Genomic DNA, 14,879 nt, shown 5'->3' on the forward strand with positions numbered 1-14,879 from the left:
GTAAGGTCTCCACATGCAGTGTGTGACAGCGTTATGTGGGTATATAGTAAGGTCTCCACATGCAGTGTGTGACTGAGTTATGTGTGTGTATAGTAAGGTCTCCACATGCAGTGTGTGACTGCGTTATGTGTGTGTATAGTAAGGTCTCCACATGCAGTGTGTGACTGCGTTATGTGTGTGTATAGTAAGGTCTCCACATGCAGTGTGTGACTGCGTTATGTGTGTGTATAGTAAGGTCTCCACATGCAGTGTGTGACTGCGTTATGTGTGTGTATATAGTAAGGTCTCCACATGCAGTGTGTGACTGCGTTATGTGAGTGTATAGTAAGGTCTCCACATGCAGTGTGTGACTGCGTTATGTGTGTGTATAGTAAGGTCTCCACATGCAGTGTGTGAATGCGTTATGTGTGTGTATAGTAAGGTCTCCACATGCAGTGTGTGACTGCGTTATGTGTGTGTATAGTAAGGTCCCCACATGCAGTGTGTGACTGCGTTATGTGTGTGTATAGTAAGGTCTCCACATGCAGTGTGTGACTGCGTTATGTGGGTGTATAGTAAGGTCTCCACATGCAGTGTGTGACTGCGTTATGTGTGTGTATAGTAAGGTCTCCACATGCAGTGTGTGACTGCGTTATGTGTGTGTATAGTAAGGTCTCCACATGCAGTGTGTGACTGCGTTATGTGTGTGTATAGTAAGGTCCCCACATGCAGTGTGTGACTGCGTTATGTGTGTGTATAGTAAGGTCTCCACATGCAGTGTGTGACAGCGTTATGTGGGTATATAGTAAGGTCTCCACATGCAGTGTGTGACTGAGTTATGTGTGTGTATAGTAAGGTCTCCACATGCAGTGTGTGACTGCGTTATGTGTGTGTATATAGTAAGGTCTCCACATGCAGTGTGTGACTGCGTTATGTGGGTGTATAGTAAGGTCTCCACATGCAGTGTGTGACAGCGTTATGTGGGTATATAGTAAGGTCTCCACATGCAGTGTGTGACTGAGTTATGTGTGTGTATAGTAAGGTCTCCACATGCAGTGTGTGACTGCGTTATGTGTGTATATAGTAAGGTCTCCACATGCAGTGTGTGACTGCGTTATGTGTGTGTATAGTAAGGTCTCCACATGCAGTGTGTGACTGCGTTATGTGTGTGTATAGTAAGGTCTCCACATGCAGTGTGTGACTGCGTTATGTGTGTGTATATAGTAAGGTCTCCACATGCAGTGTGTGACTGCGTTATGTGTGTGTATAGTAAGGTCTCCACATGCAGTGTGTGACTGCGTTATGTGTGTGTATAGTAAGGTCTCCACATGCAGTGTGTGAATGCGTTATGTGTGTGTATAGTAAGGTCTCCACATGCAGTGTGTGACTGCGTTATGTGTGTGTATAGTAAGGTCTCCACATGCAGTGTGTGACTGCGTTATGTGTGTGTATAGTAAGGTCTCCACATGCAGTGTGTGACTGCGTTATGTGGGTGTATAGTAAGGTCTCCACATGCAGTGTGTGACTGCGTTATGTGTGTGTATAGTAAGGTCTCCACATGCAGTGTGTGACTGCGTTATGTGTGTGTATAGTAAGGTCTCCACATGCAGTGTGTGACTGCGTTATGTGTGTGTATAGTAAGGTCTCCACATGCAGTGTGTGACAGCGTTATGTGGGTATATAGTAAGGTCTCCACATGCAGTGTGTGACTGAGTTATGTGTGTGTATAGTAAGGTCTCCACATGCAGTGTGTGACTGCGTTATGTGTGTGTATATAGTAAGGTCTCCACATGCAGTGTGTGACTGCGTTATGTGTGTGTATAGTAAGGTCTCCACATGCAGTGTGTGACTGCGTTATGTGTGTGTATAGTAAGGTCTCCACATGCAGTGTGTGAATGCGTTATGTGTGTGTATAGTAAGGTCTCCACATGCAGTGTGTGACTGCGTTATGTGTATAGTAAGGTCTCCACATGCAGTGTGTGACTGCGTTAAGTGTGTGTATAGTAAGGTCTCCACATGCAGTGTGTGACTGCGTTATGTGTGTGTATAGTAAGGTCTCCACATGCAGTGTGTGACTGCGTTATGTGTGTGTATATAGTAAGGTCTCCACATGCAGTGTGTGACTGCGTTATGTGTGTATATAGTAAGGTCTCCACATGCAGTGTGTGACTGCGTTATGTGTGTGTATAGTAAGGTCTCCACATGCAGTGTGTGACTGCGTTATGTGTGTGTATAGTAAGGTCTCCACATGCAGTGTGACAGCGTTATGTGGGTATATAGTAAGGTCTCCACATGCAGTGTGTGACTGCGTTATGTGTGTGTATAATAAGGTCTCCACATGCAGTGTGTGACTGCGTTATGTGTGTGTATAGTAAGGTCTCCACATGCAGTGTGTGACAGCGTTATGTGGGTATATAGTAAGGTCTCCACATGCAGTGTGTGACTGAGTTATGTGTGTGTATAGTAAGGTCTCCACATGCAGTGTGTGACTGCGTTATGTGGGTATATAGTAAGGTCTCCACATGCAGTGTGTGACTGAGTTATGTGTGTGTATAGTAAGGTCTCCACATGCAGTGTGTGACTGCGTTATGTGGGTGTATAGTAAGGTCTCCACATGCAGTGTGTGACTGCGTTATGTGGGTGTATAGTAAGGTCTCCACATGCAGTGTGTGACTGCGTTATGTGTGTGTATAGTAAGGTCTCCACATGCAGTGTGTGAATGCGTTATGTGTGTGTATAGTAAGGTCTCCACATGCAGTGTGTGACTGCGTTATGTGTGTGTATAGTAAGGTCTCCACATGCAGTGTGTGACTGCGTTATGTGTGTGTATAGTAAGGTCTCCACATGCAGTGTGTGACTGCGTTATGTGGGTTTTTAGTAAGGTCTCCACATGCAGTGTGTGACTGCGTTATGTGTGTGTATAGTAAGGTCTCCACATGCAGTGTGTGACTGCGTTATGTGTGTGTATAGTAAGGTCTCCACATGCAGTGTGTGACTGCGTTATGTGTGTGTATAGTAAGGTCTCCACATGCAGTGTGTGACTGCGTTATGTGTGTGTATAGTAAGGTCTCCACATGCAGTGTGTGACAGCGTTATGTGGGTATATAGTAAGGTCTCCACATGCAGTGTGTGACTGAGTTATGTGTGTGTATAGTAAGGTCTCCACATGCAGTGTGTGACTGCGTTATGTGTGTGTATATAGTAAGGTCTCCACATGCAGTGTGTGACTGCGTTATGTGGGTGTATAGTAAGGTCTCCACATGCAGTGTGTGACAGCGTTATGTGGGTATATAGTAAGGTCTCCACATGCAGTGTGTGACTGAGTTATGTGTGTGTATAGTAAGGTCTCCACATGCAGTGTGTGACTGCGTTATGTGTGTATATAGTAAGGTCTCCACATGCAGTGTGTGACTGCGTTATGTGTGTGTATAGTAAGGTCTCCACATGCAGTGTGTGACTGCGTTATGTGTGTGTATAGTAAGGTCTCCACATGCAGTGTGTGACTGCGTTATGTGTGTGTATATAGTAAGGTCTCCACATGCAGTGTGTGACTGCGTTATGTGTGTGTATAGTAAGGTCTCCACATGCAGTGTGTGACTGCGTTATGTGTGTGTATAGTAAGGTCTCCACATGCAGTGTGTGAATGCGTTATGTGTGTGTATAGTAAGGTCTCCACATGCAGTGTGTGACTGCGTTATGTGTGTGTATAGTAAGGTCTCCACATGCAGTGTGTGACTGCGTTATGTGTGTGTATAGTAAGGTCTCCACATGCAGTGTGTGACTGCGTTATGTGGGTGTATAGTAAGGTCTCCACATGCAGTGTGTGACTGCGTTATGTGTGTGTATAGTAAGGTCTCCACATGCAGTGTGTGACTGCGTTATGTGTGTGTATAGTAAGGTCTCCACATGCAGTGTGTGACTGCGTTATGTGTGTGTATAGTAAGGTCTCCACATGCAGTGTGTGACAGCGTTATGTGGGTATATAGTAAGGTCTCCACATGCAGTGTGTGACTGAGTTATGTGTGTGTATAGTAAGGTCTCCACATGCAGTGTGTGACTGCGTTATGTGTGTGTATATAGTAAGGTCTCCACATGCAGTGTGTGACTGCGTTATGTGTGTGTATAGTAAGGTCTCCACATGCAGTGTGTGACTGCGTTATGTGTGTGTATAGTAAGGTCTCCACATGCAGTGTGTGAATGCGTTATGTGTGTGTATAGTAAGGTCTCCACATGCAGTGTGTGACTGCGTTATGTGTATAGTAAGGTCTCCACATGCAGTGTGTGACTGCGTTATGTGTGTGTATAGTAAGGTCTCCACATGCAGTGTGTGACTGCGTTATGTGTGTGTATAGTAAGGTCTCCACATGCAGTGTGTGACTGCGTTATGTGTGTGTATATAGTAAGGTCTCCACATGCAGTGTGTGACTGCGTTATGTGTGTGTATAGTAAGGTCTCCACATGCAGTGTGTGACTGCGTTATGTGTGTGTATAGTAAGGTCTCCACATGCAGTGTGTGACTGCGTTATGTGTGTGTATAGTAAGGTCTCCACATGCAGTGTGTGACAGCGTTATGTGGGTATATAGTAAGGTCTCCACATGCAGTGTGTGACTGCGTTATGTGTGTGTATAATAAGGTCTCCACATGCAGTGCGTGACTGCGTTATGTGTGTGTATAGTAAGGTCTCCACATGCAGTTTGTGACAGCGTTATGTGGGTATATAGTAAGGTCTCCACATGCAGTGTGTGACTGAGTTATGTGTGTGTATAGTAAGGTCTCCACATGCAGTGTGTGACTGCGTTATGTGGGTATATAGTAAGGTCTCCACATGCAGTGTGTGACTGAGTTATGTGTGTGTATAGTAAGGTCTCCACATGCAGTGTGTGACTGCGTTATGTGGGTGTATAGTAAGGTCTCCACATGCAGTGTGTGACTGCGTTATGTGGGTGTATAGTAAGGTCTCCACATGCAGTGTGTGACTGCGTTATGTGTGTGTATAGTAAGGTCTCCACATGCAGTGTGTGACTGCGTTATGTGGGTGTATAGTAAGGTCTCCACATGCAGTGTGTGACTGCGTTATGTGGGTTTTTAGTAAGGTCTCCACATGCAGTGTGTGACTGCGTTATGTGTGTGTATAGTAAGGTCTCCACATGCAGTGTGTGACTGCGTTATGTGGGTGTATAGTAAGGTCTCCACATGCAGTGTGTGACTGCGTTATGTGTGTGTATAGTAAGGTCTCCACATGCAGTGTGTGACTGCGTTATGTGTGTGTATAGTAAGGTCTCCACATGCAGTGTGTGACTGCGTTATGTGTGTGTATAGTAAGGTCTCCACATGCAGTGTGTGACTGCGTTATGTGGGTTTTTAGTAAGGTCTCCACATGCAGTGTGTGACTGCGTTATGTGTGTGTATAGTAAGGTCTCCACATGCAGTGTGTGACTGCGTTATGTGTGTGTATAGTAAGGTCTCCACATGCAGTGTGTGACTGCGTTATGTGTGTGTATAGTAAGGTCTCCACATGCAGTGTGTGACTGCGTTATGTGTGTGTATAGTAAGGTCTCCACATGCAGTGTGTGACAGCGTTATGTGGGTATATAGTAAGGTCTCCACATGCAGTGTGTGACTGAGTTATGTGTGTGTATAGTAAGGTCTCCACATGCAGTGTGTGACTGCGTTATGTGTGTGTATATAGTAAGGTCTCCACATGCAGTGTGTGACTGCGTTATGTGGGTGTATAGTAAGGTCTCCACATGCAGTGTGTGACAGCGTTATGTGGGTATATAGTAAGGTCTCCACATGCAGTGTGTGACTGAGTTATGTGTGTGTATAGTAAGGTCTCCACATGCAGTGTGTGACTGCGTTATGTGTGTATATAGTAAGGTCTCCACATGCAGTGTGTGACTGCGTTATGTGTGTGTATAGTAAGGTCTCCACATGCAGTGTGTGACTGCGTTATGTGTGTGTATAGTAAGGTCTCCACATGCAGTGTGTGACTGCGTTATGTGTGTGTATATAGTAAGGTCTCCACATGCAGTGTGTGACTGCGTTATGTGTGTGTATAGTAAGGTCTCCACATGCAGTGTGTGACTGCGTTATGTGTGTGTATAGTAAGGTCTCCACATGCAGTGTGTGAATGCGTTATGTGTGTGTATAGTAAGGTCTCCACATGCAGTGTGTGACTGCGTTATGTGTGTGTATAGTAAGGTCTCCACATGCAGTGTGTGACTGCGTTATGTGTGTGTATAGTAAGGTCTCCACATGCAGTGTGTGACTGCGTTATGTGGGTGTATAGTAAGGTCTCCACATGCAGTGTGTGACTGCGTTATGTGTGTGTATAGTAAGGTCTCCACATGCAGTGTGTGACTGCGTTATGTGTGTGTATAGTAAGGTCTCCACATGCAGTGTGTGACTGCGTTATGTGTGTGTATAGTAAGGTCTCCACATGCAGTGTGTGACAGCGTTATGTGGGTATATAGTAAGGTCTCCACATGCAGTGTGTGACTGAGTTATGTGTGTGTATAGTAAGGTCTCCACATGCAGTGTGTGACTGCGTTATGTGTGTGTATATAGTAAGGTCTCCACATGCAGTGTGTGACTGCGTTATGTGTGTGTATAGTAAGGTCTCCACATGCAGTGTGTGACTGCGTTATGTGTGTGTATAGTAAGGTCTCCACATGCAGTGTGTGAATGCGTTATGTGTGTGTATAGTAAGGTCTCCACATGCAGTGTGTGACTGCGTTATGTGTATAGTAAGGTCTCCACATGCAGTGTGTGACTGCGTTATGTGTGTGTATAGTAAGGTCTCCACATGCAGTGTGTGACTGCGTTATGTGTGTGTATAGTAAGGTCTCCACATGCAGTGTGTGACTGCGTTATGTGTGTGTATATAGTAAGGTCTCCACATGCAGTGTGTGACTGCGTTATGTGTGTGTATAGTAAGGTCTCCACATGCAGTGTGTGACTGCGTTATGTGTGTGTATAGTAAGGTCTCCACATGCAGTGTGTGACTGCGTTATGTGTGTGTATAGTAAGGTCTCCACATGCAGTGTGTGACAGCGTTATGTGGGTATATAGTAAGGTCTCCACATGCAGTGTGTGACTGCGTTATGTGTGTGTATAATAAGGTCTCCACATGCAGTGTGTGACTGCGTTATGTGTGTGTATAGTAAGGTCTCCACATGCAGTTTGTGACAGCGTTATGTGGGTATATAGTAAGGTCTCCACATGCAGTGTGTGACTGAGTTATGTGTGTGTATAGTAAGGTCTCCACATGCAGTGTGTGACTGCGTTATGTGGGTATATAGTAAGGTCTCCACATGCAGTGTGTGACTGAGTTATGTGTGTGTATAGTAAGGTCTCCACATGCAGTGTGTGACTGCGTTATGTGGGTGTATAGTAAGGTCTCCACATGCAGTGTGTGACTGCGTTATGTGTGTGTATAGTAAGGTCTCCACATGCAGTGTGTGACTGCGTTATGTGTGTGTATAGTAAGGTCTCCACATGCAGTGTGTGACTGCGTTATGTGTGTGTATAGTAAGGTCTCCACATGCAGTGTGTGAATGCGTTATGTGTGTGTATAGTAAGGTCTCCACATGCAGTGTGTGACTGCGTTATGTGTGTGTATAGTAAGGTCTCCACATGCAGTGTGTGACTGCGTTATGTGTGTGTATAGTAAGGTCTCCACATGCAGTGTGTGACTGCGTTATGTGGGTGTATAGTAAGGTCTCCACATGCAGTGTGTGACTGCGTTATGTGTGTGTATAGTAAGGTCTCCACATGCAGTGTGTGACTGCGTTATGTGTGTGTATAGTAAGGTCTCCACATGCAGTGTGTGACTGCGTTATGTGTGTGTATAGTAAGGTCTCCACATGCAGTGTGTGACTGCGTTATGTGTGTGTATAGTAAGGTCTCCACATGCAGTGTGTGACAGCGTTATGTGGGTATATAGTAAGGTCTCCACATGCAGTGTGTGACTGAGTTATGTGTGTGTATAGTAAGGTCTCCACATGCAGTGTGTGACTGCGTTATGTGTGTGTATATAGTAAGGTCTCCACATGCAGTGTGTGACTGCGTTATGTGGGTGTATAGTAAGGTCTCCACATGCAGTGTGTGACAGCGTTATGTGGGTATATAGTAAGGTCTCCACATGCAGTGTGTGACTGAGTTATGTGTGTGTATAGTAAGGTCTCCACATGCAGTGTGTGACTGCGTTATGTGTGTATATAGTAAGGTCTCCACATGCAGTGTGTGACTGCGTTATGTGTGTGTATAGTAAGGTCTCCACATGCAGTGTGTGACTGCGTTATGTGTGTGTATAGTAAGGTCTCCACATGCAGTGTGTGACTGCGTTATGTGTGTGTATATAGTAAGGTCTCCACATGCAGTGTGTGACTGCGTTATGTGTGTGTATAGTAAGGTCTCCACATGCAGTGTGTGACTGCGTTATGTGTGTGTATAGTAAGGTCTCCACATGCAGTGTGTGAATGCGTTATGTGTGTGTATAGTAAGGTCTCCACATGCAGTGTGTGACTGCGTTATGTGTGTGTATAGTAAGGTCTCCACATGCAGTGTGTGACTGCGTTATGTGTGTGTATAGTAAGGTCTCCACATGCAGTGTGTGACTGCGTTATGTGGGTGTATAGTAAGGTCTCCACATGCAGTGTGTGACTGCGTTATGTGTGTGTATAGTAAGGTCTCCACATGCAGTGTGTGACTGCGTTATGTGTGTGTATAGTAAGGTCTCCACATGCAGTGTGTGACTGCGTTATGTGTGTGTATAGTAAGGTCTCCACATGCAGTGTGTGACAGCGTTATGTGGGTATATAGTAAGGTCTCCACATGCAGTGTGTGACTGAGTTATGTGTGTGTATAGTAAGGTCTCCACATGCAGTGTGTGACTGCGTTATGTGTGTGTATATAGTAAGGTCTCCACATGCAGTGTGTGACTGCGTTATGTGTGTGTATAGTAAGGTCTCCACATGCAGTGTGTGACTGCGTTATGTGTGTGTATAGTAAGGTCTCCACATGCAGTGTGTGAATGCGTTATGTGTGTGTATAGTAAGGTCTCCACATGCAGTGTGTGACTGCGTTATGTGTATAGTAAGGTCTCCACATGCAGTGTGTGACTGCGTTATGTGTGTGTATAGTAAGGTCTCCACATGCAGTGTGTGACTGCGTTATGTGTGTGTATAGTAAGGTCTCCACATGCAGTGTGTGACTGCGTTATGTGTGTGTATATAGTAAGGTCTCCACATGCAGTGTGTGACTGCGTTATGTGTGTGTATAGTAAGGTCTCCACATGCAGTGTGTGACTGCGTTATGTGTGTGTATAGTAAGGTCTCCACATGCAGTGTGTGACTGCGTTATGTGTGTGTATAGTAAGGTCTCCACATGCAGTGTGTGACAGCGTTATGTGGGTATATAGTAAGGTCTCCACATGCAGTGTGTGACTGCGTTATGTGTGTGTATAGTAAGGTCTCCACATGCAGTGTGTGACTGCGTTATGTGTGTGTATAGTAAGGTCTCCACATGCAGTTTGTGACAGCGTTATGTGGGTATATAGTAAGGTCTCCACATGCAGTGTGTGACTGAGTTATGTGTGTGTATAGTAAGGTCTCCACATGCAGTGTGTGACTGCGTTATGTGGGTATATAGTAAGGTCTCCACATGCAGTGTGTGACTGAGTTATGTGTGTGTATAGTAAGGTCTCCACATGCAGTGTGTGACTGCGTTATGTGGGTGTATAGTAAGGTCTCCACATGCAGTGTGTGACTGCGTTATGTGGGTGTATAGTAAGGTCTCCACATGCAGTGTGTGACTGCGTTATGTGTGTGTATAGTAAGGTCTCCACATGCAGTGTGTGACTGCGTTATGTGGGTGTATAGTAAGGTCTCCACATGCAGTGTGTGACTGCGTTATGTGGGTGTATAGTAAGGTCTCCACATGCAGTGTGTGACTGCGTTATGTGTGTGTATAGTAAGGTCTCCACATGCAGTGTGTGACTGCGTTATGTGGGTGTATAGTAAGGTCTCCACATGCAGTGTGTGACTGCGTTATGTGGGTGTATAGTAAGGTCTCCACATGCAGTGTGTGACTGCGTTGTGTGTGTATATAGTAAGGTCTCCACATGCAGTGTGTGACTGCGTTATGTGTGTGTATATAGTAAGGTCTCCACATGCAGTGTGTGACTGCGTTATGTGTGTGTATAGTAAGGTCTCCACATGCAGTGTGTGACTGCGTTATGTGTGTGTATAGTAAGGTCTCCACATGCAGTGTGTGACTGCGTTATGTGTGTGTATAGTAAGGTCTCCACATGCAGTGTGTGACTGCGTTATGTGTTTGTATAGTAAGGTCTCCACATGCAGTGTGTGACTGCGTTATGTGTGTGTATATAGTAAGGTCTCCACATGCAGTGTGTGACTGAGTTATGTGTGTGTATAGTAAGGTCTCCACATGCAGTGTGTGACTGCGTTATGTGTGTGTGTGTATAGTAAGGTCTCCACATGCAGTGTGTGACTGCGTTATGTGTGTGTATAGTAAGGTCTCCACATGCAGTGTGTGACTGCGTTATGTGCGTGTATAGTAAGGTCTCCACATGCAGTGTGTGACTGCGTTATGTGTGTGTATATAGTAAGGTCTCCACATGCAGTGTGTGACTGCGTTATGTGCGTGTATAGTAAGGTCTCCACATGCAGTGTGTGACTGCGTTATGTGTGTGTGTATAGTAAGGTCTCCACATGCAGTGTGTGACTGCGTTATGTGGGTGTATAGTAAGGTTTCCACATGCAGTGTGTGACTGCGTTATGTGGGTGTATAGTAAGGTCTCCACATGCAGTGTGTGACTGCGTTATGTGGGTGTATAGTAAGGTCTCCACATGCAGTGTGTGACTGCGTTGTGTGTGTATATAGTAAGGTCTCCACATGCAGTGTGTGACTGCGTTATGTGTGTGTATATAGTAAGGTCTCCACATGCAGTGTGTGACTGCGTTATGTGTGTGTATAGTAAGGTCTCCACATGCAGTGTGTGACTGCGTTATGTGTGTGTATAGTAAGGTCTCCACATGCAGTGTGTGACTGCGTTATGTGTGTGTATAGTAAGGTCTCCACATGCAGTGTGTGACTGCGTTATGTGTTTGTATAGTAAGGTCTCCACATGCAGTGTGTGACTGCGTTATGTGTGTGTATATAGTAAGGTCTCCACATGCAGTGTGTGACTGAGTTATGTGTGTGTATAGTAAGGTCTCCACATGCAGTGTGTGACTGCGTTATGTGTGTGTGTATAGTAAGGTCTCCACATGCAGTGTGTGACTGCGTTATGTGTGTGTGTATAGTAAGGTCTCCACATGCAGTGTGTGACTGCGTTATGTGTGTGTGTATAGTAAGGTCTCCACATGCAGTGTGTGACTGCGTTATGTGTGTGTATAGTAAGGTCTCCACATGCAGTGTGTGACTGCGTTATGTGCGTGTATAGTAAGGTCTCCACATGCAGTGTGTGACTGCGTTATGTGTGTGTATAGTAAGGTCTCCACATGCAGTGTGTGACTGCGTTATGTGGGTGTATAGTAAGGTCTCCACATGCAGTGTGTGACTGCGTTATGTGGGTGTATAGTAAGGTCTCCACATGCAGTGTGTGACTGCGTTATGTGTGTGTATAGTAAGGTTTCCACATGCAGTGTGTGACTGCGTTATGTGGGTGTATAGTAAGGTCTCCACATGCAGTGTGTGACTGCGTTATGTGGGTGTATAGTAAGGTCTCCACATGCAGTGTGTGACTGCGTTGTGTGTGTATATAGTAAGGTCTCCACATGCAGTGTGTGACTGCGTTATGTGTGTGTATATAGTAAGGTCTCCACATGCAGTGTGTGACTGCGTTATGTGTGTGTATAGTAAGGTCTCCACATGCAGTGTGTGACTGCGTTATGTGTGTGTATAGTAAGGTCTCCACATGCAGTGTGTGACTGCGTTATGTGTGTGTATAGTAAGGTCTCCACATGCAGTGTGTGACTGCGTTATGTGTTTGTATAGTAAGGTCTCCACATGCAGTGTGTGACTGCGTTATGTGTGTGTATATAGTAAGGTCTCCACATGCAGTGTGTGACTGAGTTATGTGTGTGTATAGTAAGGTCTCCACATGCAGTGTGTGACTGCGTTATGTGTGTGTGTGTATAGTAAGGTCTCCACATGCAGTGTGTGACTGCGTTATGTGTGTGTATAGTAAGGTCTCCACATGCAGTGTGTGACTGCGTTATGTGCGTGTATAGTAAGGTCTCCACATGCAGTGTGTGACTGCGTTATGTGTGTGTATATAGTAAGGTCTCCACATGCAGTGTGTGACTGCGTTATGTGCGTGTATAGTAAGGTCTCCACATGCAGTGTGTGACTGCGTTATGTGTGTGTGTATAGTAAGGTCTCCACATGCAGTGTGTGACTGCGTTATGTGGGTGTATAGTAAGGTTTCCACATGCAGTGTGTGACTGCGTTATGTGGGTGTATAGTAAGGTCTCCACATGCAGTGTGTGACTGCGTTATGTGGGTGTATAGTAAGGTCTCCACATGCAGTGTGTGACTGCGTTGTGTGTGTATATAGTAAGGTCTCCACATGCAGTGTGTGACTGCGTTATGTGTGTGTATATAGTAAGGTCTCCACATGCAGTGTGTGACTGCGTTATGTGTGTGTATAGTAAGGTCTCCACATGCAGTGTGTGACTGCGTTATGTGTGTGTATAGTAAGGTCTCCACATGCAGTGTGTGACTGCGTTATGTGTGTGTATAGTAAGGTCTCCACATGCAGTGTGTGACTGCGTTATGTGTTTGTATAGTAAGGTCTCCACATGCAGTGTGTGACTGCGTTATGTGTGTGTATATAGTAAGGTCTCCACATGCAGTGTGTGACTGAGTTATGTGTGTGTATAGTAAGGTCTCCACATGCAGTGTGTGACTGCGTTATGTGTGTGTGTATAGTAAGGTCTCCACATGCAGTGTGTGACTGCGTTATGTGTGTGTGTATAGTAAGGTCTCCACATGCAGTGTGTGACTGCGTTATGTGTGTGTATAGTAAGGTCTCCACATGCAGTGTGTGACTGCGTTATGTGCGTGTATAGTAAGGTCTCCACATGCAGTGTGTGACTGCGTTATGTGCGTGTATAGTAAGGTCTCCACATGCAGTGTGTGACTGCGTTATGTGCGTGTATAGTAAGGTCTCCACATGCAGTGTGTGACTGCGTTATGTGCGTGTATAGTAAGGTCTCCACATGCAGTGTGTGACTGCGTTATGTGCGTGTATAGTAAGGTCTCCACATGCAGTGTGTGACTGAGTTATGTGCGTGTATAGTAAGGTCTCCACATGCAGTGTGTGACTGCGTTATGTGGGTGTATAGTAAGGTCTCCACATGCAGTGTGTGACTGCGTTATGTGGGTGTATAGTAAGGTCTCCACATGCAGTGTGTGACTGCGTTATGTGTGTGTATAGTAAGGTCTCCACATGCAGTGTGTGAATGCGTTATGTGTGTGTATAGTAAGGTCTCCACATGCAGTGTGTGACTGAGTTATGTGTGTGTATAGTAAGGTCTCCACATGCAGTGTGTGACTGAGTTATGTGCGTGTATAGTAAGGTCTCCACATGCAGTGTGTGACTGCGTTATGTGCGTGTATAGTAAGGTCTCCACATGCAGTGTGTGACTGCGTTATGTGCGTGTATAGTAAGGTCTCCACATGCAGTGTGTGACTGCGTTATGTGTGTGTGTATAGTAAGGTCTCCACATGCAGTGTGTGACTGCGTTATGTGTGTGTATAGTAAGGTCTCCACATGCAGTGTGTGACTGCGTTATGTGCGTGTATAGTAAGGTCTCCACATGCAGTGTGTGACTGCGTTATGTGCGTGTATAGTAAGGTCTCCACATGCAGTGTGTGACTGCGTTATGTGCGTGTATAGTAAGGTCTCAACATGCAGTGTGTGACTGCGTTATGTGCGTGTATAGTAAGGTCTCCACATGCAGTGTGTGACTGCGTTATGTGCGTGTATAGTAAGGTCTCCACATGCAGTGTGTGACTGAGTTATGTGCGTGTATAGTAAGGTCTCCACATGCAGTGTGTGACTGCGTTATGTGGGTGTATAGTAAGGTCTCCACATGCAGTGTGTGACTGCGTTATGTGGGTGTATAGTAAGGTCTCCACATGCAGTGTGTGACTGCGTTATGTGTGTGTATAGTAAGGTCTCCACATGCAGTGTGTGAATGCGTTATGTGTGTGTATAGTAAGGTCTCCACATGCAGTGTGTGACTGAGTTATGTGTGTGTATAGTAAGGTCTCCACATGCAGTGTGTGACTGAGTTATGTGCGTGTATAGTAAGGTCTCCACATGCAGTGTGTGACTGCGTTATGTGCGTGTATAGTAAGGTCTCCACATGCAGTGTGTGACTGCGTTATGTGCGTGTATAGTAAGGTCTCCACATGCAGTGTGTGACTGAGTTATGTGCGTGTATAGTAAGGTCTCCACATGCAGTGTGTGACTGAGTTATGTGCGTGTATAGTAAGGTCTCCACATGCAGTGTGTGACTGCGTTATGTGTGTGTATAGTAAGGTCTCCACATGCAGTGTGTGACTGCGTTATGTGCGTGTATAGTAAGGTCTCCACATGCAGTGTGTGACTGAGTTATGTGTGTGTATAGTAAGGTCTCCACATGCAGTGTGTGACTGCGTTATGTGTGTGTATAGTAAGGTGTGCGGGTACCGGGCTGTCCCGGGCTGTCCCGGGCTGTCCCGGGCTGTCCCGGGCTGTCCCGGGCTGTCCCGGGCTGTCCCGGCCCCGCCTCTCACACGTGATGTTATGATCCCTGCACATTCCTCCCAGGTCACCGCGGCGGCGGCGGCTTCCTGCAGCTCCCGGATACAGTGTCCTGGGCTC

At 45.8% G+C, this 14,879-nt stretch overlaps 1 long non-coding RNA gene across 1 annotated transcript in view; it reads right to left on the minus strand.

Moving 5' to 3' along the window:
* Positions 1–14,836, minus strand: part of LOC142496734 (uncharacterized) — a 71,262-nt gene extending 56,426 nt beyond the window's left edge. The window contains exon 1 of the long non-coding RNA XR_012802094.1: positions 14,706–14,836. This is a non-coding gene — a long non-coding RNA (uncharacterized LOC142496734). The remainder of the gene's footprint in view (positions 1–14,705) is intronic.
* Positions 14,837–14,879: the final 43 nt, after the last annotated feature.

The sequence above is a fragment of the Ascaphus truei genome, chromosome 6 (genome assembly GCF_040206685.1).
Source record: "Ascaphus truei isolate aAscTru1 chromosome 6, aAscTru1.hap1, whole genome shotgun sequence".
NCBI classification, from domain to species: Eukaryota; Metazoa; Chordata; class Amphibia; order Anura; family Ascaphidae; genus Ascaphus; species Ascaphus truei.